At 48.9% G+C, this 24813-nt stretch overlaps 1 protein-coding gene and 1 long non-coding RNA gene across 3 annotated transcripts in view; one reads left to right on the forward strand and one right to left on the reverse strand.

Moving 5' to 3' along the window:
- The window catches only part of MYO1D (myosin ID), a 370077-nt gene that overhangs the window by 317973 nt on the left and 27291 nt on the right, over positions 1-24813 (forward strand). The gene's annotated exons all lie outside the window — the stretch shown is intronic.
- On the reverse strand, positions 12132-15966 carry LOC125113753 (uncharacterized). The gene is made up of 3 exons (XR_007131580.1): positions 15395-15966; positions 14119-14253; positions 12132-13280 (listed from the first exon to the last, which is right to left on the reverse strand). It is a non-coding gene; the product is annotated as an uncharacterized LOC125113753 (long non-coding RNA).

A 24813-nucleotide genomic window follows, 5' to 3' on the forward strand; every position in this document is an offset into this window, starting at 1 on the left:
AGATGTGGCATAAAAAGAAAAAATAATAATAATGTAAAATTCATCATGTATATGCATTATCTCTTGACCTTTGACTCTAAGAGATGATGGTTTATTTAGCTGCCTTTGGTCACTCCCTCCCAATTATCTTTAGTTTTTTTCATTAACTTTAGTTTACTATTAGTTACTTCTACAACTCAAAATACTGTGTTATCAAATCGAAGATGCCATCTATTATAAAATGCACCATTATTTATATTCCACTAAGGAAAACAACACTGCCAATTATACTTTCAAGGTATCCTCAAGAGTAAGGAGTTACCCCAGTTTTAAATATATTAAAGGTTGAAAAGATGTGAGCTTTTAGAGTCTGTGAAATACAAAAATATATAAGAATCTCTTTTTCATGCTCCATCAACTTCAGACCTGCATCTCTTAACTCATCACACTCCTGGCACTTTTGGTACCTAGAGGTTTACTTTCGCATTGTTACTGTGATGTAATGTTAGCACTTTGGTGATTGACGCTAAACCTGAAAAGCCATAACTCGCATTTATATCTGTATACTTTTATAAACACTGTTTCCTTCAGAGACAAGTAATGCACTAGGATACATTTCTTTCTCTGTGGATTCATTTCTTCCTCTAGGATTCTCGTGCGACTTTGTGGCCAACCCTCAGTTCAAACTGTTTCCCTTCCCTTGATCTAGAAGAATAAATTCTGGAGTTCCCATCATGGCGCAGCAGTTAGTAAACCCGACTAGCCTCCTTGAGGACACAGGTTCGATCCCTGGCCTCACTCAGTGGGTAAAGGGTCTGGCATTGCCGTGAGCTGTTGGGTAGGTCACAGACGCGGCTCAGATCCAGCATTGCTGTGGCTGCGGTGTAGGCTGGCAGCTGCAGATCTGATTAGACCCCTAGCCTGGGAACCTCCATATGCTGTGGGTGTGGCCTTAAAAAAAAACATAAATAAATAAATAAAGAAGAAATTCTGACCCTCGTATTTTAGAATAGAGTCAAGATTTCAACTTGGAAGGTTTTGTGGGCTGTTTTCCTAAATAAATTTTATTGGTGTATAGTTGACTTAGAAAGTTGTGTCCGTTTCAGGTGTACAGCAGGGTAAATCAGTTATAGATAGATATCTCCATTCCTTTTCAAGGTTCTTTTCTTGAATAAGAAAAGATTCTTTTCTGTACAATACTGTGTAATAACATATAATAAAGGTTATATATACTATATATTGTATAGATTACCCTGTGCTATACAGTAGGTCCTTGTTATCGGTCTATTTTATATATAGTACTGTGTATATTTCAATCCCATAATTTATCCCTCCCACCCCACATTTCCCCTTTGGTAACCATGAATTTGATTTCAAAATCTTTGAGTCTATTTCTGTTTTAAAGCAAGTTCTTTTGTGTCAATTTTTGTTAGATTCCACATATAAGCAATCTCATTTGATATTTGGCTTTTTCTGACTTACTTCACTTAGTATAATAATTTCTAAGTCCATCCATATTTGCCGCAAATGGCATTATTTCATTCTTTTTTATTGCTGAGTAATATTCCATTGTATATATGTGCCACATCTTCTCTATCCAGTCCTCTGCTGATGGACAGTTAGGTTACTGCCATGTCTTGGCTGTTGTAAATAGCACTGCAGTGAACATTGGGGTGCATATATCTTTTTGAATTATGGTTTTGTCCAAATAGATGCCCAGGCGTGGGATTGCTGGATCATGTGTATTTAGCTTTTTAAGGAACCTCCATGCGATTCTCCATAGTGGTCGCACCAGCTTGCCTCCCCGGGAGGGTTCCCTTTTCTCCACATCCTCTCCAGCATTTATTGTTTGTAGATTTTTTGTCAATGGCCAGTCTGACTGATGTGAGGTGATGCCTCATTGCAGTTCACATTTGCATTTCTTAAGTAATTAGTGGTGTCCAGCATCTTTTCATGTGTTTTTAGCCACCTTGGAAGATTTAGAATAATATAAAGAATTGCGAACACAACCACATAAGTTTGGATCACATAAAAGCAGAGAAAGCACCTGAAAATCTAAAATTCTGGAGACATGGTTAATATGTGTTATCTTAGGGCACTAGGAAGAAACAAGTCAGCCGAAGTTGCACTCTTAAGCGCTTCTCCATTCCTTGGGTAAATCAAGTAAGACAGACCAGAGAAACGCCTTTCATCCAAACACACATTTCTGGGTCAAAGGTGGCCTTTTAACTCCAAAAATAGAATTCTTCCCAACCTCCGCTTCCTGCTGACAAGACGTGTGAACCCTTCGATTTCTAACTGTGAAAGGATGCGATTCATGGGACTTTGACAAGACGTGTGAACCCTTCGATTTCTAACTGTGAAAGGATGCGATTCATGGGAATTTGTTCCCCACCCCCCAAAACCACCAGAATGAAATCCTGGGTAAGGAAGCTTAAAAGGAGTCAGCAACAATTGTGGGAATATTGCCAGTGTGTAAGGCTGTCAAGGGAAAAATTCCACAGATCAGACCAGCTCTGATTCCAAGACATAAGTCAAACTTTAAAATGAAATATATACTACCTGATAATATATTCTTATTTATACTACCATTTTCTGCCAATGCAAATCTAATTCTTAGTACCTAATAACTTGGCATTGCCTTTAGAATTATCCATTGGAAAGTCTGGGAAATTAAGCCAGGACATAAGTTTCATCACTCACTTAACTCAAACGACCATATTGATGTGGCTCATTTTAATATCTAAGAATAAGAATTCACTCACCTTATGCAGCTGTAATAATAAAGGTCCATTTGGAGTTTTAAAGACTTAACACAAAAGGATCTTCTTTGGGTGTCCCTCATCAAGATTTGACTTGTGGTTTCATGCTGGTTTCCTTTTCTCCAGACCTAGAAGAGACTCAAGCAGAGTCTGTAGCTGGGAGACGTGTAGCTCTGCTCCTTCTCTCCTATCACGCTCTGCCTCTCATGTCTTTGAGCATAGACTCTGCACAGGACGAGTGTGGCACATGAGAAACTGCCATTATTCAAAGAAAAAAAAAAAAGAGGAGAAATTCAAGGAGTTCCCATGTGGCTCAGCGGGTTAAGGACCCAAACAGTATCCCTGAGGATGTGGCTTCCATTCCTGGCCTGCTCGGTGGGTTAAGGATCCAGGATTGCCACAGGCTGTGGCGTAGGTCACAGATGTGGCTCAGATCTGTCATGGTTGTGGCGTCGGCTGGCAGCTACAGCTCCAATTCAAGCCCTAGCCTGGGAACTTCCGTGGCCCTAAAAAGGAAGGAAGGAAGGAAGAGAAGATGGAAGGAAGGAATTGGTCATCTCCCTCAAGTTGCTCCGGTCATGTTTCTGCAGGGATAACACTGCAGAAACAAATCTTTCTGGTTCTCAAAGATTTTATCTAAATGTTAATGGGTTTCATATAAATATGATATAAGTACAATACATGGTTCCTCTCTCTTCAAAGAGACTGAATTCTTTGTTTCCAAAGTATGTTTTTAAATGATTTACTTGATTACTTAGTTATTTAATACGTGCTTTGCAACAAATGCTCTGTGCTTGGTCATGAAAGTAAAAACTTAATGAGCAATTACACTTAAGTGAGCAAAAGATACTGTATTTCCTTCCTTCCTTCCTTTAACGGCCACATCCACGGCATATGAACGTTTGCAGCATGTAAAAGTTTGCAGGCCAGGGACCGAATCTGAGGGATTGCAGCTGAGACCTGCATACGCTGCAGCTGCAGCAACACTGGATTCGCCAACCCACTGCACCAGGCCAGGGATCGAACCTGCGCTTCCACAGTGACCTGAGCCGCTGCAGTCAGATTCTTAACCCACTGCACCACAGGGGATCTCCTGTATTTTCCATTTTCTGCTTTAAGATGCCATTTTTGTGTGAGCTAAAAGCTTTGTCTCATTTTCCCAAAAGTGCACCATTCCCTCCTTAACACGCATGTGGAGGATTAAACTCCAAATTAAGACAAAAGAACCTTTAATGGAAAGAGGATCTGTGCTGGAGCTGGGGTGGGGGGGAGCCCCTCTTAGCCTCTTGGAAGTCGTACTCTCAGGCCCGCAGGCAGCGTCTCCTGCCACTTTGCAAAGACTGCCAGATCACAAATGGCCACTAGATTCAGCTGTGGGGACTTAGCCGAAGGATTTTCATTTTTCTGGAGAACAAAACATTTGTGTGTTAACTTTCTGTGCTCTGGCCATAGCTGGAGCTGGGCATACCGACTGGCGAGGATGCCACCTGTCACTCCCTGCTGACTGAAGCACAGCAGCTGAGGGGGTTGAAAGTTAACCAGAGTTTGCTCGCCCAGGTCTTGGGGCCTCCAGCTGGCAGCACCACCAGAACATATGCCCACATCCACAGGGGGTTAAGAGGCAAGGGCAGAGGGCTTTATTCGGTAATGGAAACACACATCCCCCAAATGAGGAGTTAATATTAGCCCTCATTTGTCACGGGAAGAGAACTTGCCCCCACCCTCTTCAGCTGGGTTTTTTTTGGGGGGGTTTTTTTGTTTGTTTTTTTTTTACTTCAGCCTTTGCAACAGATTTTTCTAGAACTCACTCCTCAGCTTCTAGATATCAGACCAGTTAAGGATTTAAACATTCCCTACAAAGCGCTCTTCCCTTGAGAAAGAGAAGCTTCGTGATCAGTCTGCACTCTCCCTCATATCACCTTGATCACGGATGTTCCTTTTTTATTTTATTTTATTTATTTATTTTTTTTGTCTTTTTGCCATTTCTAGGGCTGCTCCTGCGGCATATGGAGGTTCCCAGGCTAGAGGTCTAATTGGAGCTATAGCTGTGGGCCTACACCACAGCCACAGCAACTCGGGATCCGAGCTGCATCTGCAACCTATACCACAGCTCACGGCAACGCCGGATCCTTAACCCACTGAGCAAGGCCAGGGATCAAACCCACAACTTCATGGTTCCTAGTCAGATTCGTTAACTACTGAGCCACGACCAGAACTCCCTGTTCCTCTTTTAAAAAAAAAAATGATGGTTTTTTTTCATCATTACAAAAGGAATTATTGCATGTGCATGGGTAAATTTCAGAAAACATAAAAAGTCTGAAGAAAAAAATTAGAATCGCCAGTACTTTTGCCATGCAGGAATAACTCCTGCTGCTGTTTTAGCATCTCTGAAGCTGTGACAGAAAGCAAATTTCATAATTTGGTTTATCTCATTTCATAGACTATAAGTATTTTTCCCAGTAACACAAAGCTCCATGCAGTCATTTAACACGTGTGTGTGTGTGTGTGTGGCAGTTTTCAGGGGGTTTTTATTTGTGTTGTACTGAGTATCCTATAATAAATACATGCTGGCAGTTAGGATTATTTCCTTGGGATAAACTTGGAATAGGGAAGGGGCAATGAGGAAAGAGGGTGCTGGCAAAGGGAAAAGCGAGTGAAAGCCTGGAACAGCAAGGAGGGCTCAGAGGACCTGAGAGTAGCCGGTAGTGTTGGAGCCCAGAGACCCGGAGAAGAGTTTGGACTTGTTCCTGGGGGCAGTGACGCGCTCAAGGAGAGTTTCCAGCAAGAGATCAGATTGTAACTTACAAGCTTACAAACACGCTTATATGTTTGTAAGATCACTCTGGTTGCAGCTTGGAAGGTGGAGGGGTCAAGGGGAAGGCAGAAGGGAAACTGTTACAGGGCTTGGGGTGAAATTCAATGAAAGTCTGGATAATGAAGGGGTAGTGAGGCGGAGAGGAGAGAAGGTGGATTTGGAAGAGAATTAAAAAGTCAGAGTTCCCCTTGTGGCTCAGTGGTTAACGAACTAGTGTCCATGAGGATGCAGGTTTAATCCCTGTCCTCGATCCGTGGGTCAAGGATCTGGCATTGCTATGCGCTATGGTGTAGGTCACAGACTCAGCTTGGATCCCACGTTGCTGTGGCTGTGGTGTAGGCCAGCAGCTGCAGCTCTGATTCAACCCCTAGCCTGGGAACTTCCATAGGTTAGGCATATCCCGGGATAGGAATGAAGGCAGAAAACCAACTACCGGAGCTTCTGCTGTGGCACAGTGGGTTAAGGATCCAGCATTGTCTCTGCAGTGGTGCAGGTTCGATCCCCAGCCCAACACAGCAGGTTAAGGATCCAACTTTGCTACAGCTGTCACATAAGTTGCAGGTGAGGCTCTGATTCAATCCCTGGCCCAGGAACTCCCATATGCCATGGGTGCAGCCAAAAAAAGAAAAGGAAAGGAAAGAACGAAAGCAACTATTGACTGAATGCATTGATCTGGAAAGCCCAAGGAAGCAAGGTGCTGTGATGAAGGCTGGCTTCTTACAGAGGATCGCTCATCCATCGGGCACCACCACGCAGAATGACCTTAGTGTGGATAGAGGTAAAGCGAATTGTGGAAGTTGCCATCGTGGCTCAGCAGAAACCAATCTGACTAGTATCCATGAGGTTGCAGGTTCTATCCCTGGCCCCACTCCATGGGTTAAGGATCCGGCGTTGCCATGAGCTGCAGTGTAGGTCACAGACACGGCTCAGATCTGGCGTTGCTGTGGCGGAGGCCGGCAGCTGTGGCTCCGATTCAACCCCCCGCCTGGGAACCTCCATGTGTCACAAATGTGACCCTTAAAAAAGAGAGAGAGAGAATTGTGTTATACCAACAATGGGAGCAGAGGGCCTCAGCTCTACTGTGGCAGAATGGACCCTCCAGTCTCTGTGTGCCCTCAAGACGCACATAGAATTTTTAGCGAAACTGTCTGCCTAAGGCTGTACTGGTTCTCTTGGATATTGAATCGTCTCCCATTTATGCTTCTTAGATTAATCCAAATACCCCACCGTGAGCACCTCTTTTTAAGGTGATGGGTCACCACAAGGTGTTGGCACTGCCCTGTTTCATCTGCCACAAACTATCTCAATTTCTGAATCTGTGTCACTGAGTCAGCCCTGTGGGTAGCAGACATAAACTTGTGTAGAGGTTCCCAAGAAGGCAGATGCTATCTGGTTAAAAGAGAAAAGAAAGAAGTTCCCATCGTGGCTCAGTGGTTAACGAATCTGACTAAGAACCATGGGGTTGTGGGTTCAATCCCTGGCCTTGCTCGGTGGGTTGGGGATCCGGCATTGCCGTGGGCTGTGGTGTAGGTTGCAGAGGCTGTGGTATAGGTTGCAGATGCGGCTCGGATCCCCGCATTGCTGTGGCTGTGGCATGGGTCGGCGGCTGCAGCTCCAATTTGACCCCTGGCCTGGGAACCTCCACATGCCTCGGGAGCGGCCCAAGAAATGGCAAAAAGACAAAAAAAAAAAAGAGAGAAAAGAAAGATCATAAAAGGGGAGTTCCTTTGTGGTGCAGTGGGTTAAGGATCCAGCATCGTCACAGCAGCAGCTCGGGTCACAGCTCTGGCTCGAGGTTCAGTCCCTGGCCTGGGAACTTCCACATGCTACAGGTAGTGCAGCCAAAAAAAGAAAAAAGAAGAGGATTCAGAGAAAGATTCCCATTTTTATCAGTATCTCTGATGCTTGTGTCCGAGAACTGCCTTCTAGCCACTCCAACTGGGCATTGTCAGTGGGGACTGTTGTCTCAGGAGCCGTGATGGAGGAGCGAGCACAGCGGATTAGGTACCACGACACAGCAGGCTGGCTCGTGTGTGGCACGGTTTGCAGTCAGATAATAAGGTAGCTGTTAAGAGCGCGTGTAAGCTGTCGGCGCAGTGACCTCGAAGATAGTGCCGTCGTGCTCCTGTTGAAACATGAGTGTTTCCTGTTCAGTAAGCAAACAGTATGAAAATTAATAACTGGTGCTCAATATTCTAGAAGCTTCAGCGTTGTCCCAGTCACTCTTCTCCACATTTCTGCATTATCTTCTCTCTATATTTTGAATTCACTTCCCCGTGCTGGTCATGCCCATCAGGTGTTAGAATAATCCAGCCAGACCCTTGCTGGATGCTTCTCCTGGGATTCATTACAACGCATGCACATGGCCTTTTTGTTTGATTGATGCAGGAGGTTGTTAGTGCTGAGCCAGGTTTAGAAAATTGGGGATTAATATCTCCAAATGCTGAGCTGATCCCTTTTTTTTTTTTTTCAGGAAAAACCTTTGTAGCGTCTTTCTACCGATGCTCTTATGTGCCCTTCATCACAGTTGATTTAGTATTGCAGAGTAAGCGCACTCTATAAATCAGAACTCTTTTGGATGAAGTAGCCCATTTTAAACCCAAAATCGAATATCCTAGAAGGAACTCCCAGAGTTGTAGGACCCTGGGGGCTTAAGCACTGGAAGCTAAACCCTTTTTTCTTCCCCTACTTGATTCTCTTGCTCCTCCCGCCCCAGACTCTGTGTGTTGGCCTCATTCTGTCTATGATAGGCTTCTACCCAGGGGAAATCATGGCCATAGCCAGCTCCAGGCTGGTGTTCTGCCAGCATCGCACCCTAAAGGAAAGAGAAAATCCTAGTCCAAAATATAGGAATCCCAAGGAACGTCGCTGATTGGTCCACTCTGGGTCACATGACCTCCACCCCAGGCTCAAGCCCTGTGGCTGGGCAGTGTGGTTCTCAGATGGGCAGCACTCCCTGTGGCTGGCATCAGGATGGATTGGTTCTCTAAAGGGACTAAAGACAGGAGTTCCCATTGTGGCTCAGGGGAAATGAATCTTACTAGTATCCATGAGGATGCAGGTTCGATTCCTGGCTTTGCTCAGCGGGTTAAGGATCTGGCCTTGCCGTGAGCTGTGGTGTAGGTCGCAGACACAGCTCAGATCTGGCATTGCTGTGGCTGTGGTGTAGCCTGGGAACTTGCATGTGCGGCGGGTGCAGCCCTCAAAATGGCAATAAATAAATACACAGAGTAAAGACGGAGGACTTAAAGAAAGGAGCTGACGGAAACCAGTGCCGGCTGTCCTCATTATCGAGGTGTTCCTCTCTCTTGAGTGATGTCTCATTATCATCCCAGAGTGTCCTGATGAGTCACAATGAAATTATCTTCTGGGAATTACGCTAACAGTCTGTATTTTTTTCTACACCTCATCAGGGTAGCATTTTTCTGTCTCCTCGTGCTGTACATTCCGTGTTGAGACAAAATCACTACAGCTTCAGAAGTGCTTTCACATACATTATCTCATTTTGTTCGTCGTCTGAGCCATGTATTATTATATTAAACCTATTTTACAGATGGACAAAAAGACTTACAGCCCAAGAGCAGGGAGGCAGCATAACTGGGGGCTTGATGCACACGGATCTTCCGGCTCCTCTGCTCCTTGCTCCTGAGTTCACTGCCCTAAGCTCTCTGTCCCCCGTGTTTTTGTTAAGTTTGGATCTTTGTATTTGTTTCTCCCTGGTAAACCAGGTCAGTTCCATCTACAGCTGGCCCTTGACCATCACAGAAGTTAGGGGTGCAGCCCTCCCAGCAGTCAAATCCTGGTGGGTGTTAACTTATAGTCCGTATACCTTGTTCCTCTGTATCCATGGGTTGTGCCAACCTCAGGGGGCTTCAGACTATTTACTCTTGAGGCTAATCCACGTGCAACTGGATCTGCGCACGTGTCCGAGAGTCAACAGTATAGAGGATAGTGTGTCTGTCCAGTAAGAGGTACTGACTGGTAATGAATCGAGGGTTTAAGAGGTTATCACTCAGGTGTCCATGCAGCCAGGAGCCCAAGGCTGTGGGGCCAGCCACAGGGAGACTGGTCCCCCACATCTGTCAGCACAGCCTCCTCCACGGCGAGGAGCCTGTCTCCGCAGAGCTTCTAGAAGCACGTGGAGACTGTGATCATCTCTGTCCTTGGGGAGTTCTCATCTCCTGTGCCCCCTGGTCTAGCATCCGAAGCCTGAAGCCATTCCTTCATCTAAATGGCACCTCCCCCCACCAGCCGCCCCAAATGCTGCAGGAGCCCAAAGATGCCACCGCCCAGAGCAGCACCACCACCACCTGTGCCGGCCGCATCTACACAGCGCACCAAGCCTTCAGATGCCCCAGGAGTCCTCTTTTTAAAGATAAATCACCCACCCAGGAGGATAACGCTTACCCCTGGGAAAGTTATAAGGCAGAACAGAAAGGGGGTCAGGCCTTCCATTCCCCCTTGTTCTTGCTGAGGCAGCGGCTTCTCAGAGCTGCAGGGACCCCCCCCCTTCCCTCGTTCTGGGGGATACATTCCTCTCACACCCTCCAGGCTGCTCCCGCCTGGAAGGGCAGCCTCTCCCCGCCTTCCTCCGCTTCCCCTCTTGTCTCCATCTCGAGTCGGTGATGCCTTCTGGGACCCTCCCCGACGAAGCAGAGTGGCGGGGGGGGGGGGACTGTCTCACAATTCTTTTTGTCAACTCACAGCTGCCTGTTCCAATTTGCCATGAATTACTCTAGAGACAGCCTAACACTGCAAAGCCAAATGGGAGTAGTTGCTGATTCAAATCCAGGAGAGAGAGAGAGAGAGAGAGTGAGTGAGTGAGTGTGTGTGTGTGTGTGTGTGTGTGTGTGTGTGTGTGTGTGTTGGCTCAGAATTTTGATCCTGGCTCCACACAGTGAATAGAATACTATGAAATGCTTGTTCTTCTCTCTTATTGGTCCCACCCCATGATGCTCATTGGAACAGAGTCAGAAATCCCATCAAATGGCACGTCTCCCTAACCTGTATCTTAGTTTCTCGTTGCCGCTGTAACAAATACCCATGCCCTTGGTGGCTGCAACAACAGAAAGCCGTTTCCTCCCAGATCTTCAGGCCAGTGGTCCGCAATCAGCATCACTGATGTGATTCTGGCAGGACTGAGCTCCGTCCAGAGGCGGTCAGGGAAAAGCCGCTCCTTGCCCTCCTCCAGCTTCTGGCGCTGCAGGTGTCCCTCGATTTGTGGCCTCGTCACTCCAAGCTTTGCCCCCACCCCCCAGCCCCCCCGATCACATCACCTTCGCTCCTGTCTGTCAAGCCTCCCTTTTATGAGGACACCAGTGAGGGCATTCAGGGTCCCCCAGGATAACGCAGGATACTCTCCGCATCTCAAGAGCCTCAGGTGGTCCCATCTGCGACGTCCTCTTTTGCAGTGTAATGTAACAGCCGCGGGTCCCAGGAAGTGGGATGTGACTCTCTCTTGCGGGGCCGTTCTTCAGCCTACCCTGCTGCCCATCCCCAAATTCCCACACACATACCCCACGTTCTGCAGAAGCGTTTGCTCCCTTCCCCCCATCTTCCTGAGTCTCAGGAGCCCTGCTTCCCAGCACTGCCCTGTGCTTTCTACCTGCGTGCTTTCCGCCCCCTGCAGTAGCCACGGGTTTCTTGGTGTTCTTCAGCCAGCCTTCCCGAGGGCAGAGGGCATGAAACAGCTCCTCCGATCAGACCGCCTTCTTCCCCCAAGCCACTGGTCCATGGGGCAAGACAGGCACAAGCCTTAAACTGGGTAAATCCACGTAGGCCAGTTCTGCTGCCCTGAGAGTGGAGTTGTTGCGCTTTTGCTTAGATTTGATGGGCACAGGCAATGTCTTGCCTCTGCCTGTCTGCCAGGCATCGCAAGAATGAGGCCGTGTCAAGTCGGTGAGGGCAGGAAGCAGATCCTGGGCCCCCAGTCCACAGTGCCCAGCAGTACCTCAACAGACTAGACACCCGGTCACCACCTATCTTGCCCACACCCCTCAGACGGCCACATGAGCCCTCCCCACATGGGTGGCCACCACCAGCCTGTTATCTCCGCAGCTTACGGGGCAGCTCTGGCAGCCCCAGGTGCAGCTTCTGATGCCCTTGGTGTCATTCTGAAGCCCTGTGTTTGGACGGAGGTTTTTTTCAGGCAAAAAGTTGAATCCTATGCCAAATACTGTGTTGCGGTCATGAGAGGTGTGTGCTGTCATCATAAACGCCATGTATACTGCTGCTTAAAACACCACTCGACTGTGAATTCACTATACTTTAAAAAATTAGGGAGTTCCCATTGTGGCTCAGCAGGTTAAGAACCCGGCTTAGCATCCATGAGGATGCGGGTTCAACCCCTGGCCTCGTTGTTGCCAAGTGAGCTGTGGTGTACGTCGCAGACACAGCCTGAGTCCAGCGTTGCAGGGGCTGTGGCATAAGCCGGCAGCTGTAGCTCCAATTCGACCCCTAGCCTGGGAACTTCCATATGCCGAGGGTGCAGCCCTGAAAAGAAAATAAGTAAAATAAATAAGAAAAAAAAAAGAAATGCGCTCTCAAGTCCTGAAAAGACATGGAGGCCTCTCAAGTCCATATTTTTAAGCGGAAGAAGCCAGTCTGAAATGTCATGCGTCTAACTCTGTGACATTCGGGAAGAAGCAAAGCTATGTAGATGGTGAAAAGGTCAGTGCTTGCCAGGGGCTGGTACCCCACAGAGGATATTTCAGACCGTGAAACTCTTCTAATGGTGGATGCCTGACTTTATACATTGGGCAAAATCTACAGACGGGCCCACACAAGGAATGAGTTCCTTGTAAACGGTGGACCTCATGCAGAGTCATGTATCAGTATTGGTTCATCACTTGTAACAAGTGGACCACACGAGGCAAGATGTTAGTCATAGGGGGGAAACCACGGGGTGTGGCCTGGGACATACATGGGAGCTCTCTGTTCTTTCTATTCCATTTTTCTTTAAACCTTAAAAAAAAAAAGAAAAATACCACTTGATGGCGAGGGCCGGGGAAAGACACTCATGATAAAAGGATGAAAAAGAGCCCTGTGAAAAGTCATCGTAGAGAAGCCCGTGGTGGTGCTGATAGCTGCTGTCCCTGGCATCGGTCCCTATCTGCCCGGAGCAGAAGGTCAGGGGTGGGGAGGAGAGGGGACCTTTGTGGGGACAGTAAGCAACTGAACACATCCTCTCTGTGGGAAGAATTCTCCTGGAAGGAAATGAAAACCAGTTCCAGATGATCAATGGAGGATTTTTCTTGGCTGAAAACCTGTGCTGTCTCCTTGTCAAGCAGAACTATGCCTTGAAAATAGGGGTCCAGACTCAGCAGCCCACAAAAAAAGAAGGCTTCGTGAAGGAGAATGACCAGGAGCCAGAAGAAGAGTCTCTAGCTCCTCCCAAATACCCAGCCCCAGCTTCCTCTGATGTTTTTCTCTTAGACACAGACACTGTCCAGGCGTCTACAGCATCACATTTTCATACCTATATGCCCAAGTGAAGATTTTTTTTTTTCAAACTCAGAACCAACAAAGGACTTGATCAGAATAGATACCCTGAGGCAATAGAAGGCTTAGAGAATTGATGTGAGGAAAAGGCGTTTGAGATGGTCTGAAAAGTATATAGGGTTGCATAGCGGGTTAAGGATCGGGCATTGTCACTGCCATGGCCTGGGTAGCAGCTGTGGCTCGGGTTTGATGCCTGGCCCAGGAATTTCTTCATGCCATGGGTGCTGCAAAAAAAAAAAAAAAGAAAGAAAAGAAAGAAACATTATAAAGAATATAGGAGGGGAGTAAAAAAGAGGGAGTTGTTAGGGAGTCTGAAACATTATCCAGCAAATACAGAGCACCTACTATGTGCTGGGCCAGGAAGTGGAGATACAATTGTAAAGCATAACAGAACATTGTAAATCAACTAAAATAGAAAAAAATAAAAATCTTAAATAAATAAAAACAGTAAACCAGACCGTGCCACGGCCCAGGGGCTTACAGTCGTGTGTGTGTGTGTGTGTGTGTGTGTGTGTGTGTGTGTGTGTATTGGAGGCGGGCTGGATTATCAAACAGGCGATTACCACCTAGTGTGTTAAGCGCATCAAAGAGACTGTTAACTCTGTCTTGAAGAGACTTCCAAAAGTGATGCTGATGTTGAGAATCAAATGACAAATAAGTTAGTATGGAAAACGGACCAAGAGCCTTGCAGGTGGGAAAAGCACGTACAAAAAGCCTAAAGGCCAAAGCGTCACGGCAGGTGGGTGTAGGTGGGTGAACCAAGAGACTAAGCAGTGCATGACGGACAGACAGGGAGGTAAGCGTGGATGGGGGCAGAGAAGACGGAGAGCAGGTCCAGCCCAGCTCTCCCCGGCCTCCAGCGGAGTCGTACATTTGCAATTGACAGCCTCTTGTACATTTTAGCTGCAGTCCCGTGGAGGAGGCAAGCTCCCTCATCTTCTCTGCTTTCTTCCTGAGACCCCACGAGACAGTGGCCCCCTTTCCCACACTGGAAAGCTGGAGGGGGGCGCCTTAAGGAAGCCGTCACAACCAGAGCCCGCCGCACTGTCCCTCGCCCCAGACCTGAGAGTTCCGGAGCAAAGCAGTTGCAGTCCCGAAAGCTGAAATCAGTCTCCCTTTCCAGTTCTGGATTCATCCCACCTAGAGCAGGTTATCTGATGTCCTAAGACTCCAGGGTGAAAAAGCTCTTGAGATCACCTGCAACCAAAAATACAGGGAATTTTAGACATCACCTAACAAGAAATGTCCAGTAATAGGGATGAGAAATCAGAGCACGGCAGCTGCTTTGCACAGCTGCATGCCATGTGGCCACCGCGTTTGAACAGTTCCACTCAGTGAGGCTAAAAATAACCAGGAATGCAAAACCCTTCAGGAGCCAGGCCTCTAAATGAGATCGCCCCAGGACTCCACATGGGGCAGGGGAGGAGAGAAAGGAGGGTCATCTCTGGGCCACTGGATCAGTGGTCTGAGAAGCAGCACCCAAGAGACGGCTCCTGGACCCCCAGAGCCCGCCCTTCGTTCTCCATTCATATTAATCGGTTGGCCCCCACGGTACCCATTTGACAGATCGCAAAACACGAACGGCAGTACCTGAACCCTTTCAGACTGAGAATTCCTGATCTCAGCTCAAATCCAAGTCCAGGTGACTTCCCAAGGAAAACAAAAGGGATGAAAGGTGGAAATAAGAACCCCCTCCTGGTTTCCATCCTACACCTGGGCCCCGGGAGCGTGGGGAGAGTTCGTGCCACTCTGCTAAGAAGCAGCCCTTTTTTTAGTTGCGAAACTGAGACTGGGACTTTCTCACCAGTGGAGGAAAGCGTAACTTGACGCTGAAAGGAAGCCTGCTCCACCAGAGACGAAAGCAAAAGGAGGCATTTTTTTTATGGTGGGAAATTCTAGAAGATACATGTATGTCTACTCCCTTTTTTTGTTGTTTTGTTTTTAGGGCCGCACCTGGGGCATATGGAGGTTCCCAGGCTAGGGGTCCCATCGGAGCTACAGCTGCCAGCCTCCACCGCAGCCACAGCAACCCGGGATCTGAGCCACATCTGCAACCGACACCACAGCTCAAGGCAACACTGGATCCTTAACCCACTGAGCAAGACCAGGGATCGAACCCACATCCTCATGGACACTAGTTGGGTTTGTTAACACTGAGCCACGAGGGGGAACTCCTATATAGACTCATTTAGCCCCAAAGAAAAGAGATATGGCTTTCCCATTCAGAGAAACCACCAATAAATCTTTTTTACTGAATTTTTCTAGTGAGAAACACAAAACTGTCCCTGGCACCGGTAGCTCTATAGTAATCATAATAACGGTATCAGCAAATACTTACCAAGTATTTTTGCTCCAGGCCTTGTGCTAAGAAAGCTCTTGCCATGGATCATGGTTTTTTTGACCTTCACAAAATGCTAGATGAGGGTGATACTCCTGTTACCCCCATTTCATGATTGCGGAAACTGAGGCCCAGACAGTTCTGGAGAGTTGCCCCCATGCCCCAGGACTTGGCAGTGGAGCAGTCCGGGTTTGCCCTGGCCGGTCCCCCTGCAGAACTAGCCCTCTGCCGCTCAGCTGCCTCGGGTTCTATCAGCTTGTCACGGAGGCCACGTGGACTGATTTTCAGAGTCTTCTCAGTTTCCTGTGGAGCGTTTTTTCTGGTTTTCATTTGCATTTCGCCCTTTCAAGTTATCGGTGATAACTGCTCCTTCCACCCCTTCCTCTCAGGTACTAGACGAATGGACCCGAGTCAGAAACCTGAGGTCTGGGCGACAGTTTCACTTCCGCTGCGACCTACCCAAGCGATCCTGCCCAGTTCACAACCTCTTTGGGCCCAGTCCCTTATCCAGAAAATGAGGTCATTGGAGTTTTTTTGGTGTGTTTTTTTTTTTTAAAGATTTTTGTTTTTTCCATTGTAGTTGGTTTACCATGTTCTGTCAATTTCTCCTGTACAGCAAAGTGACCCAGTCACACATACATATAGACATTCTTTTTCTCACATTTTCCTCCATCAGGCTCCATCACAAGGGACTAGATAAGAGTTCCCAGTGCTATACGGCAGGATCTCATTGCTTATCCACTCCAAAGGCAATAGTTTGCAGCTATTAACCCAGATTCCCAGTCCATCCCACTCCCTCCAACCACAAGTCTGTTCTCCAAGTCCATGGGTTTCTTTTCTGTGGAAAGGTTTATTTGTGCCATATATTAGATTCCAGATATAAGTAATGTCAAATGGTATTTGTCTTTCTCTTTCTGACCTACTTCACTTAGTGTGAGCGTCTCTAGTTCCATCCGTGTTGCTGCAAATGGCATGATTTTGTTCTTTTTTATGGCTGAGTAGTATCGGGTCATCGGAGTTTAAAGAAGGTCCACTCCCGTGCGGAATGCCCCCCCTTCTTTTCCCTCCCACCCCTGCTGTCCTACCATCCCGCTTCCTTCTCTTCCTGCCACGAGCAAGCCCTCTGCCCTCCGCCCTCTGCATGTCTGGGCTTCAGTCTTACACACGACAGGCAGGCAAGGGAGTGTGTGACGGCACTGCTGTGCAGAGGCTGGGGACACGGAGATTAAGGATCTGACAGGCAGGGTGGTGTAGCCTCCTCCCAAACACAGGATAAGTCAGCCTTGGCTTCAGGACCTCTCGGCCTCTGCTCTGGCTTTTCCTCACTCTCCCTGTTGTTAGTGTCCTTGCACTGCCCCTTGGCCTTGTGCCCCAGTCCCCTTTGTACCCGGTCATCCCAGCCTCTCACTTAGCATCACCTTGTGCCCGATCTTAGCATCACCCGGTTCTTGCTCTGTACCCCGGCCGCTCAGGACTCTGCTGTCTGTTTAGGAAATCGCATGTCTCACCTGCTTAACGTGTCCACCCGGTACCCTCTCGGAGCCCTGTCATGCTTTCACTCATCTTAAGAAACATCTAAGGAGTTCCCGTCATGGCTCAGGGGTAACGAACCCAACTAATATCCATGAGAACTCAGGTTCAATCCCTGGCCTCACTTAGTGGGTTAAGGATCCGGCATTCCATGAGCTGTGGTGTAGGATGCAGACGAGGCTCAGATCATGTGTTGCTGTGGCTGTGGTGTAGGCTGGCAGGGCAGCTCCTATTCCACCCCTAGCCTGGGAACTTCCATATGCTGTGGGTGTGGCCCTAGAAAGACAAAAAATTTAAAGAAAAAAAATCCAAAAATTAAGCGGGCCTTCAAGAAATTAGGGTGGTCTGGGGCTGAATTCTTTCATTCTGATCACTCACGGGGGACCTGCTTTTTGGCCAGACTTTCTAACCCTAAGCTCAGTTCTTCCCGCTCACGATTCAGAGACATCAGGCCTCGAGAGGGGACATGGGAGTCGGGATGGCGAGGCAGGGGGACTCTCCCAGGAAGAGAATATAGCTGATATTATCTTTATCACTTTTAGTTTTTCCTTTAACTCCAGAATAAAAATAGCATTGGCTCCTGGAGCATATGTACATCTTATTAGGCATGAATATGTGAAATAATTCAGGGAAACTGAGATGTATTTCATCCGGGTCGGCTGGTTAGGGTTCCGGGAACCAAGAAGCAATTCCGTGCCCCACCTCTGCCCAAGTCTCAGTCACTTAAGGTTTTCCCAAATCATTTGAAACTGTTGGGCATTCGTCGCATTCGTATCTGTTAAATATTCCTTGAAGCACTGGCAGTCAAGCAAAGGAGCAACTTCTATGAGGCCGTGAAAAGTCCTCTTCAGCTTCCTCCGAGGTCTTTCCAGCGTGTTCATGACTGTGTGGGAATCTGTGGGCCTATAGCGCACAAAGCTGGCCTCCAAAGGGGGACCGCTCTCGTGTCACCATCGGAACACTCATTTTAGATACTGAGACGACGCGCAGCGCCTGGGTGCTCTCATCCCTATTTTTGGTGTGTTTCTAAGGAGTAGGTTGGTTGTCATGGTTTGGAAGAACCTCTCCGCCGTCAGGATGCTGTAACACCAGGGGGAGGCACGGTCCATCTGTCCCTAAGGGAGAGGCCTGGGAGAAATCAAGAGAAGCCTTCTGGCCAGAATGTTTTACACGTTTCCCTGCTTAAAGCAACCCTCAAGGTCCCTTAAGCCTGTCTTAAGGCGCAGTTCTAGAATGCTCAGCTTCCAGAATCAAGGTTTGGTCTTCTCAATCTGTCTGTTGAAAGACTGTGTGTGGTCTGTGGAGTTCCCACTGTGGCTCAGCGGTAATGAGCCACCTGATGCGGGTGCAATCCCTGGCCTCCCTTAAGAGGTTAAGTATCCAGCATTGCCATGAGCTGTGGTATAGGTTGCAGATTTAGCTCTGCTTCGACCCCTGGCCTGGGAACTTCCATATGCCGCACACACGCGTGGCCAGAAAGAGAAAAGAAAGGGAAGAAAGACAGTGTGTGGTCCTTGGACCTTGTTGAGCAGAGGGGGCTAATTCCCTGCTGTGCGTTCTCAGCATCTTCCTCCTTCTATTCCCTAGTCTCCACCTGCCAGGAAGGTGTACTTGGCCAGTCCTCTTCAACTAAGCCTAGGTCAGAATTCTGGGATGCGGGAACAGTCACAGTTCGCATTTCCCATTTTTACTGGGGGTTTTCCCGTCCCCGGTTGTGGCAAGGCCTGGCTGAGAAGACACCTCTCCTACTTTGGGATAGCAGAGTGGCTTCCTAGCTCATCACCAAGCACACAGGGCTCTTTCAATGGACACAGCCCCCGTCCAGATAGACAGACCCAGGTCTGTTGGTCAGGAAAGGGTGCTCCAGTCCGACGGTGCCTTCTCCCTCCTGGGAATCCCACAGCTCACCCCGGCAGCTGAGAGCAGAGCAGTTGGGAGCCAGCTCCTGCCAGCCCACACCACCCTGTCACACGCCTATTATTCATCAACATCCGTCTTTATTTTCTTACCAAGTATGATGCTCCAGGCCCGGGAGAGATGTGTCATACAGGGGAGACTTCACCTGGTGGATCAGAAGGCATATCTACCTGCCCACGCTTTGCTGAGTTTTCAAAAACTCCCCAACCACACCCGCTGTCTGTGTTTGCCTTCACGGCTAGGCCTCGAGGCTCCGTGCCACCCTGGTCCCTGTTGCATTCAGGAGGCCCGCCTCCGGAAGTCCCCTCTACAGATTTCACCCGTGAACAGTGGCCTGGGACATGCAAGGGACGCCCCTGCCTGTGTCCCACCGTGGGCTCAGCAGCTGCACAGGCGATTGAAGGCCAGCTCCCACCCTCAGGGTACAGTTTCAGGAGCTTTTCCCTGTTGGTGCTGAACTATAGATTGAGAGAGAATACCACGGGGTCGGGCTTCAAGTACCAGAAAAAAAAAAGGTTCACGGATTGATTTTTCTGGAGCAGGAATCTGAGCAGGAAAGCTGTCACGTGCGTGCGGCAGACTGCAGCAGGACGGTCCCGCGGGGCTGGTCTTCTGGGTTTCCACTAATCCTGTTTCACGTGTCTGCAGGGGAGAGCCCTTTCTCCTCCCTTTCCTTTTAACTGTTTCTGGCTAATGCCGAGCCCTGGTTTGGGGGAAAAAGGGAAAGAAAGCAAAAGAAAAAAGAAAGCCTGTTTGCCCAAAGAGTCCATTTCTTGATGTTTTTGTCTTCAACTAGTCACACACCCTTAGCTCACCCCAAGCCGGAGCCCCATTCCCTTTCAGCTACCCAGTGAGCTCATCAATATGCCAACAGATGATCTAAGCCCCAAATCATCACCTTCTCTAGAAAGACAAACAAACAAAAACAGCCGGAAGGAGGGAGGGCGGACTGGAAGGGGGGCCACGATAAATGATGCATAAAACTAGAGCCTAAAAGGGGCCCGCGCTGCCCCGGCCCCTCGGTGGGCGTGCGTGAGTGTGAGCGCACATTTTCCACCCGCCGCCCCAGCAGCCCCACTCCGGCGGCGGCGGCGGCGGCATTTTAATGTCAGATGGCATCGCTAATGCCCGCGTTGCCATGGCAACCGCGGGAGCGGCGGAGCTAAAAGCGGCTGCCTGGGCTCAGCGCCGCCTCCCCCGCCGCAGCCCACCCGGGCGCTGCAGATTCCCTTTGTCTCGCTCCATCCCCGCGTCCTCCCCCCTCTCCCCCCCCCCACCCACCGCCCCCCCCCACCCCGCCCCGCTTCCCCTTCGATCCTTTCTCCCCTCCCCCTCCTCCCTGTCCTTTGTCGCCCGCCCCACGCTCGACACCTGCCCTTCCCCGAGCTGCCGGCCGCAGGTTGCAAGCCCCTGGGCTCTGCTCCCTCGGCAGGTGCTGGATCAAGCAGGGGCCGCTCCCTTCACCCTGAGGCCTAGACAGGCCTGGGGCCCGTTTGTGATTCTTGGGGACCTTCATGCCTCACTTGAAACCGGTCTTTTTTATGATTATTATTAAAAAGAGGATTAAGGCAACAGGAATCGTTTTTCTTCCCCCACCTGGATGGCTGCCCTTTGGCTTATCTTCTCCCTAGCTGTAGCCTGCTGTGGTTGCCCTGAGGTGAAAGGCCTGGCCCTCACTGCCTGCCCCCCACCCCTGTGCCCCTGCGCCCCCGGTTGCCCACTGCTGCTCCCCCAGAGTGATAGTCATGGAAATGACTGGCCTGAGAGAACTCGACAGCCACAGGAGTTCATCTCGATTGGGGTTGCTGCTCCTAGAACAGAATTACCAAGGCTTCTGGGGCTTGCACCCTTGATTGAGGGGTGGGGGGTGTTATGCTGCTGTTAACATCCACATAAGCTGGTAATGAAGGGCCCTGGGCCGGAGTAATGACCCCAACCCTTAACCCTTCTGTCATCTGTCTTTGCCCTGGGGCAGCATAGCAGCTGTAATGGCACTGGTTTAAAATGTCAGATTGGCACATGGTCTAGATGATCCTCTCATCTTTGAGGGAAAAAAAAAAAAAAAAAGGCAGGAGGCTCTTGTGTGGAACAGCAGGTTAAGGATTCGGTGTTGTCTCAACTGGCAAGAGGTTGATCCCTGGCCTGGGAAGCTGTGGCCAAAAAAAAAAAAAAAAAAAAAGGAAAAGAAAAAGAAAAACAGACTTGTGCCCCTCCAATAAAAAAGGCCCACCATGGTCTAATTATATTTTAAAATAAAAATTATTTTCTAGACACCAGCTACATCCAACACGTAGCCAGGCATTTGGTGTAACAGTATGTTTTGCAATGACTTCTTCCATGTTCTGAAGTCACACCTACTATTTAAATGATGAAACACTGATTTACAGCCAGCCGCCTTACTCTTACCGTGGTCATGAGTCAGTGGCTGTCCGGTATCATCTGGCTTCCACAACATACCATGGTCCTATCACTGCCAGTCCTACACCCGAAATGTAAGGTATGCCTTTAAGATGGTTAAAGGCTGGGGTTTAGCTTTGACGTCCCCCCTGCTCAGTGACTGTACCTGTATGTGTGTATGGCCCATATTCATACAGAGAAGTGCCCACACTGAGACACGGTAGGTGGAGCTGTGGTTGCCTATAGGGAGGGGAATGAGAAGCCAGGGCATAGAGGCAGAAGGAAACGTACCTTCCCTCTATATACCCAGGTACCTGTGACTATTATGCCATGTGCTTTTACTTGCCGTTAAGAGTGAGATAGGATATTAAATTTAATATCCACTTTCTCCAGAAAAGTGTTCCCCAGTTCTCCCAAGAGCAGATGAAACTAAATTAGGTCCCCACCACGTGATTCCAAAGCCTTCTGCCCCTTTTTACGTTCAGCGCTCTTCCCAGAATTAGGGATAAGCAATGATGAGTCTGTAGTTCAAGTTTATGGTCATCTCCACACCAGACTACAAGCTCGGTGAGGGCAGAAGCAAAACTTGTCTTATATGGGCTGTGTCTTCAGGGGCCAGCACACAGTCAGGACTTGGTGTGTATCTACTGATTAGAGAGATGAGAGATGGACGAGAAGGGGGGCGCTGTCCGAAGGGTGAGCAAGGGTGCCCCAGGGCATGCCTGTCTCCTCCATCCTCTCGTGAGCTTGGTGACCCTCCAGGGACTCAGCCCTTCCTGTATGAAGTACCGCTATAAAGTTCTAAATAATCCATATGGGGAGTTCGCGTTTTTGGCTCAGTGGGTTAAGGATCCGGTGTTGGCGTGAGCTGTGGTGTAGGTTACAGATGTGGCTCGGATCCTGTGTGGCCATGGCGGTGGTGTAGGCCAGCAGCTGCAGCTCCAATTCAACCCCTAGTCTGGAAGTTTCCATATGCTGCAGGTGCAGCCTTAAAAAAAAAATGAAGAAAAAAAAATTCTTGTGGAACTCTTCTCTCTAGTATATGTCTGAAATTCCTCATAATAAAAAGCTTAATCAGTTAAATTGTAAATACAGGGGAACTCGGACATCTACCAAGCCAGGGGACCAGAGTACTTTATCCAAGGCAAAGCAGGCAGACCTTCTTCCGGTCATTCCCTGGAAAGGTGATGCTTTTTCCTGTGCGGCAATAACACAGCACCTGGGAAGACCACCCAGGGCTTTAAAACACCAACATCCAGGGGACTGAGCAGAATCTCTCGCAGCGGGGACTGACCACTGCTTTTCAGGTGTTCCTCTGACCATCCTGTTGCTCAGTCAAGGCTAAGAATGTTGCTCCGTGGGCGCCCAGAAATGCAGGCAGGAGGACACGGGGACCCTCACCGAACCCAGAGGTGCGATTTCAGCTGTAAGGCTGATGCTGAGACCCCTCAGGCTGGACAGAGAAATGAGTTGTTTCACCCACTTCACGTTGTTTCGGCGCTGCTCCTAGAAAGACCCCCCCCCCTTAAAAAGCCTGTGGGTCCCTCCTTTGCCAGTCGTTTAAAACAAAATCTGTACCTGTCTAATCAGGACACGAACCATTTTTCCAGACTTGCCCAGGCAGCAGTGACCTAAATATTACTCAGGGTGTGTGACGTCCAGCCCCAGAGGAAGAGTGTATTTGGTTTGAGTGTTTCTCTGCTGAGGAAGTTGAGCCAGTAATTCAAGGTCGCCATCGGGATGGCGGAACCACCCGAGGCTGTGAATCAGTTCTTCGGCTGTGGCGTTACTGTGGAATTGTGCACTTTTCAGTAGAATCCCTCACACGCTCAGTCTGATCGGTTGGGCCATTTTTCACGGAGCGACGCTACAATGAGCAGAGTGGGGAGGACTCGGTGGAAGGGGCCCAGCCAGGTGTAAAGAGTGGGAGATGGGACTAACCCCTTTACGAGCCAACAGGCGTATCAGCAGGTCGCTCTGCTCTCTCCCCCAGGTAACCCTGCGGGCAGTAAATAAGGCCTGTATTAGAAGCCAGGCAAGCTGTAAACACACCCAGCAGGAAAATCTGCCTAAACTGCCCACCAAGATAGCAGATGCAATTGACTTTCTACTAGAAGCGTGTCCGCCCGCACTCAAGGTCAAGGCTAATTTGGCAAGAAGCCACCTGGGGACAGGTCATGTAGAAAACCCTCTTGGGAGATGGGGGTGGGAAAATAAAGCTTCCTCGTGGGCTCGTCCGTCATATTAGTGATGGTGGAGAGAATAGCAGCTCTTCAGGGCTGGCAGGAAAAGCACAGATGGGGCCTGGGCGAACCCCACTCTCTTTCCCAGCCACGAGCTCCAGCCTGGATCCAAACAACCCATGTTGGCAATTTAAAAAAAAAAAAACAATAAGAGAGCAGTTGAACGGGCTTGAGACCCATGGAGCCTTTCATGTGTCTTCCAGCAGCAGCAACATGGTGAGAGGTTTCTGTGATGTGGGATTCCTGGGCAAGTGGGTCTGGACCACCGCCACTGGTTCCTCTCTCATTATAGGGCCAGAAATAGATGCCCCATCCCGGGAGCGGGGAAGGATGGCTGCATGGAATGTTTCATCTGTTGGGATATGGTTCTGTGCTGCCTGGCAGGATTACGGACTTCTCCGTTCTGGAGCAGTGGCATTGAGTAAGAGCCTGAAAATTGATGCATTCTGTACTCACTTAAAATAGCAAATGCAGAAGAGGAAAAGCAGAGCTGCTCAGAAGTGTTCAGAACACGTTGATGGAAAGGCCTGCGTTGCCTCCGTTACTACCCGCGTGAAAGGGTGCATCGGAGCAGGGGGTAGACTTTCCACCAAAAGCATGCGTGTGGTAAGGGCTTCTGTACCACCACGAGACAAGGGTGCATTTTTTAGCTAACATAACTGTACAGTGCAAATCCTTCTGGTCTCAAACAGGTGGCAGAAAGTGGGCAGTTGGTTTCGTTTCATCTCAGTCTTCTGGGGTGGTTTATGCATGAGCTCGTTGCTTCTGTTTTAACCTTATTGAATTCCCCTTTGAACAGAAATCCCCAGTTACTCGCTCCCGGATCCGATACCCTGCGCCGTGGATAACCATTGCCTGGGTGGGCAGCAAGGTTTAGTAAGAGTGAGGCAGGAAGTGCATAAAAGGAACTGTGTCATCCGCCCCCAAGGAGAAAGCATTAGCTTTTGTCAGCTTAGGTGGAACAAGGTTAAATCCACAAGCCTTTGCACCCATACGGCCCTAAGAGGGGCTTGATTGTTTCTTAAGGGGCTCTCCATGGTCAAGGGAAGGGGCCTGGAGATGTAAGGGCCAGGGTCCTTTTAGCCTCTGTATCAATTGTTTAACCAACATTCTAAACCCAAGACCCTCCTCCATGAAAGGACCTGACTCTGTTAACAAACATTAAAGGGGCACTCACTCCGAGCCAGGCATTACCGTGGCTGGCCCCTGTGCATATGTATATTTTCTTCTTTAACTCTCATCAAAAACCCTTTGGGGAGTTCCCGTCGTGGCACAGGGGTCAACAAATCTGACTAGGAACCAAGAGGTTGCGGGTTCGGTCCCTGCCCTTGC

Source organism: Phacochoerus africanus, chromosome 14, assembly GCF_016906955.1.
Source record: "Phacochoerus africanus isolate WHEZ1 chromosome 14, ROS_Pafr_v1, whole genome shotgun sequence".
NCBI classification, from domain to species: Eukaryota; Metazoa; Chordata; class Mammalia; order Artiodactyla; family Suidae; genus Phacochoerus; species Phacochoerus africanus.